We start from the raw sequence: 4,922 nt of genomic DNA on the forward strand, positions 1-4,922 counted from the left end.
TTAAGGGAATAAAGAAATAGTGAGGATTTGTAGTAGATAAATGCTTGGCAAAATACTTTCTTGAAGAGGCTGTATGGCTTCAAATTTGTGGAGGGAGTTTCTGGATTTCTGAAAACCACAACGAATGTCTCGTTATTTAATTCCTTTTCTCCCAATAAATAACTTTTTGTTTCTTACTAAGAACGGTGGCTAATACAACACATTGCCCAAGATTTAGTAAATGTTTATTGAACAGTGACTACGGATTGGACACTTTTTTCCTGCATCCTTCTAAAAGCAAGGCACTCATAAAGCCATTCAGAGGGCTCTGCAGTTACTTACCCAAGAGCCTCCCGGAGTATAGAAGTCACTTCTGAGTCCCCAAGGAAACTCTCTCTCTCTCCTTGTGGTGGGGACTGGAGAGCCACAGAAACAGAATCGGGGCGTATGTCTGATCTTTCTGCAAGTGGTAAATAAGAATGCCTTTGACGGATCTTACTCTGACTCCCACAAACCTCCTAGATGAAGCGGGGACCCACAGCATCTCTTGAGACAGGGGGGTGGTAGGAAATGTTAATCTCTAACCCGAGGCTCCCCAGGGCTGTGCCAGTTAGAGTCCCCATCAAACCCCAGTTGAAATAGTGTTTCCTTCCAATGGACCACTTATTTGGGGATGCCTTGGAGCTGGGGGCCCTCAGTTTGGGAGCTACTAAGGTGACCACATTTTACCGTCTTAACCCTTTAAAGACGGCGCTGACATTATCTGGCAGAGCAGGGGGTCGCGGTGACCTGACTTTAGAAGTGATTTAGTGAGAGCTGAGCCCCAGCTTGTGAATCCTATTTTCAGTCTTCATGCAGTTTTAAGATTTAGCCCAATTTCCAGACCATCCCCTACCCAGGCTTGAAAATGGCTTTATTTCACACTTTGCGGCAGGAGGTAAGTGGGTTTCTATGTGAAACTGATGGTGCCAAAGACATTTACGAACATTAAAAAATGTCTGAACATGGCTTCAAGCCACTCAGACTATTTCTCATCCCGCGCCGTGCCTTGTGAAGCGTATGCAAGTTCAGAGCTCTCTTTGAAATCAGTGGCAGTTACGAGCTTCGAGCAACTCTGTGGGGCACTGAGCGATATAATAAATGAGCCCCTTTGAAGACCAACCATTGTAGTCGGGCTCTTTTTGTGCTGCCCGACACTGATTTCTCGGGGTGTTCGGCGGTGGGTGGGAGTGGCCCATCAGCAACACGCCCTGCCCTCCGGGTCTCCAAGTTCAGCCAGGGGGTGGGGGGGGGTGCAGACGCAGAAGGAAGACCTCTGATTTCCTTCAGGCATCGCTCCCAACCCTTTCCGCTCTCCTTCTGATATCAACATGTGGGAGAAACCATCCCACACCCACACGCTTTGATTTGAAACAAAAGCAAAGCTGCCTTTCATCCGCATGAACTTATCGGTCCATACAGCAAGAAAACACCAACAGTAACAGTGAGAGAAACAAGACAAAAACCAAGAGCTGTTACCTGCCAGGAGATAAAGCAGATGTGATTTGTGTATCAAGGGGTTTTTCAGATTATTGACTTAGGAGGAGGCAAAGAATACAATCTGGGAGAGTTTTCATGATATTCTGACACAAAGATGAAAGTCCTTGACTATTCTTAAAAGGGAATTAAAGCTTTTTGTTTTGACTTTTGACTAAATACTCTTTAAAAAAATTTTTTTTAAATGTTTATTTATTTTTGAGAGACAGATCATGAGTGGGGGCGGAGCAGAGAGAGAGGGAGACTCAGAATCACAAACAGGCTCCAGGCTCCGAGCTGTCACCACAGAGGCGGACGCAGGGCTCGAACCCACAAACCGCGAGATGGTGGCCTGAGCCGAAGTCGGACGTTTAATGGACTGAGCCACCCAGGCTCCCCTAAATACTCTTTTTTTTTTCTTTTTTAAAGTTTATGTATTTATTTTGAGAGAGACAGACAGCACGAATCAGGGAGGGGCCCAGAGAGAGAGAGGGAGAGAGAGTCCCAAACAAGCTCCATGTGGAGCCTGACAGGGGACTCAAACTGACAAAACCGTGAGATCATGACCTGAGTTGAAACCAAGAATCAGATGCTTAACTGACTGAGCCACCCAGGCACCTCTTGACTAAATATTCCTAAATGGCTAGTATGTAAATTTCAAAGTTCAAATAATTAAGTTGAGTACGATAAGTATGTTTGGGTTGCCTTTAAATATGTTGAAAAGAAGGGCTGCCTGGGTAGCTCAGTAGTTTCAGTGTCCAACTTCGGTTCAGGTCATGATCTCATAGTCCATGAGTTCGAGCCCCACATAGGGCTTTGTGCTGACAGCTCAGAGCCTGGAGCCTGCTTTAGATTCTGTTGTCTCCCTCTCCCTCTCTGCCCCTTCCCTGCTCGCACTCTCTCTCCCTCAAAAACAAATAAACATTAAATAAAAATAACTAACTAAATAAATATGTTTAAAAGAAGTTTGAATTACTTGGTCCAATTTTTCAAGTGCAAGTTTTTTTGTTTTTTTTTTTAATTTTTTTTTTTTTTTAACGTTTATTTATTTTTGAGACAGAGAGAGACAGAGCATGAATGGGGGAGGGTCAGAGAGAGAGGGAGACACAGAATCTGAAACAGGCTCCGGGCTCTGAGCTGTCAGCACAGGGGCCCGATGCGGGGCTCGAACTCACAGACCGCGAGATCGTGACCTGAGCCGAAGTCGGCGCTCAACCGACTGAGCCACCCAGCCGCCCCTCAAGTGCAAGTTTGAATGGCAATTGGAACGCTGTCTCTTGCGCCACATGCAGATTCAACTCATTTCTGCTGAGCGCCTTCTTTATGTCTTGCAACCACACTGTGAGATCACTATTGTTAACCCTACTCCGCCACAGAACCGAAGCAAGGGAGGTTCGACGACAGAGAGCTGCGAGTGCCAGAGCCACAGCCAAAGGCAGGCCCTCTGACTAGCAAGTCTGGCCCCGATCCCACCATGAAACTATAGCTTTTTCTCAAACTACAATAATCCAACCCTCTCCCCAATTAAATTAGCATGCTGTTTATTCACAAGGAGAAGTGTCTGAGCAAATATTGAGTTAGGTCTAAATCCCTGTAGGGGCCAATCAAGAATGATCGTAAGAAAAGTAAATATCAGGTAAAACAGACTTCAAGGAAACGTGCATTTCGAGACACAAATGTGGGAAAGGAAAGTTCCAAGCCCTCTTTACCATCTTGGAAACTCTTCTCAAATCAAGAGCAAAAATAGACAGACGTATCCTCATAACTATTGATTGGCTTAAGGCCTCTTTCAGTTTACTTTTTGGTGTTCTGCCTCATTGCAAAATGATGCCAGGTGGATCGCAGATAACAAATAAGTGGGCTATAGGTAAAGAACAAAAGAAAGAAAGAATATTAACTGGAAACCAGAGGTGAATTAATACATGCAAATTCATGCCACTGTGAGGATGAAAGCAAAACATAAACACAAAACCAAAGAAGAGCAGCTGTAAAATAATAATTGCAACAACAACAATAATGGCAAACATGTGTGGTGGACTTATGATTTGCCAGACAACGGTGCTAAACACGTCTACACTGATTGTGTCTTTTAATTTTTACTGCAGCCTTATGAGGTAGGTAGGATTATTTTTGTTATTTTACAAACAAGGAAACTGAGGCTCAGAGAAATTAAGAGGGTCAAGGTCAACGAGCTGCTACATGAGGGATGCTGGATTTGAACCCAAGCTTTGTGGTTTCAAGACTCTGCTCTTGACCATCCCTCGCTGTACCCCCAGATACACATATTGTTGTTGCTAATGAAAAACCTATTGTTTTCTGGCATTGGGTGTAAGGGAAATGGCTCTTTGTGCCCTCACGAGTGGGCATGCTGGTTGGAAGGCTAGTGGCTTTCTCCACGTCCTCCATGATGCTAACAACGAAGGCTGACAGGCCGATGATTGTTTCTTGTTGGTCCCACAATGCAAGCCGGGGCCCAATGCCAGCATGCAATTCACTAAACGTGAGTAAAAGTAAAAGGAGCTAAAACAATATGGTTCAAGTATTTAGTTTGGATGGCTTACCTTGACCTTGAGATATAATCTAAACTATCTAGGGAGACAGATGGACTTCATGTCCTTCAAGCAATCCTCCATGGAGCCTCCTTAGCTGTAAACATTCCTTGAGCACTGCTCTGCTGGAGGAAAAAGAAAAATCACAACCATAGAGAATGGAGACCATAAATCTGGAGTGAAACTAATCTCAGTTTTGCCTTCAGTGTTACTCAGCAGTCCTATTACATGTGCTTCTCCCATTTCCCTCAGCTGCTATTCCAAACCTTTACCACTCTTCAAAGCTTTCAATCTTCTCTTTGGGATGACCTTGTTTCTAAGTCAGGGACTGGCCGCCATCAAAAATGGCGTCCTTCATTTTCCCACCCATTCAGCCACAAGCCCCTCCACCTCTGCACCCATCCTTTCCCTGTCCCCACTGCTAGCAAAAGACAGTTTTCCTGTCAAAGGCAACTCTGTCCACTGGTGCTATGGGGTATTATTCCGCCTTGCCTCCTTAGAAAACGTGCTTTATCAGCAAGGTCCTTTTCTTACCTCCGATGCTCCATTGGCTCTTCCCCTCAGTGTACAAATATGTCCATCCCTCTCCTTTAAAAAACAAACAAAACCTATTTAAATAGCTAATTTTTTTAGCACCCCTAAATTTCTTTTTTTGACAGCCCTTCTCTCACAAAGCGCAAGCTGGATTTCCTCACTCCGACTCCACATTACACATTCACTGCTGGAACCATTCTAACCTGGCTGTAGGCACGTCAGTGCACTGAAGTTGCCCTGCTCACTTCCTGACGCATTGAAAATTCTCATCTTATATGACTTGTCCTGCCTGCTGACTATTCTCCCAGGCTTGCAATTCTGGTTTGCCTTTCACAATATCCCCCC

The 4,922-nt window shown here is 44.7% G+C and overlaps 1 long non-coding RNA gene across 1 annotated transcript; it reads right to left on the reverse strand.

Annotated features, from left to right (window-relative positions):
* Positions 1 to 207: 207 nt before the first annotated feature.
* LOC109275458 (uncharacterized) lies at positions 208 to 4,164 on the reverse strand. Its single transcript, XR_002084152.2, has 2 exons — positions 4,056 to 4,164; positions 208 to 439 (listed from the first exon to the last, which is right to left on the reverse strand). It is a non-coding gene; the product is annotated as an uncharacterized LOC109275458 (long non-coding RNA).
* Positions 4,165 to 4,922: the final 758 nt, after the last annotated feature.

Source organism: Panthera pardus, unplaced genomic scaffold (genome assembly GCF_024362965.1).
Source record: "Panthera pardus isolate Hobbes unplaced genomic scaffold, ASM2436296v1 HiC_scaffold_20, whole genome shotgun sequence".
Lineage (NCBI taxonomy): Eukaryota > Metazoa > Chordata > Mammalia > Carnivora > Felidae > Panthera > Panthera pardus.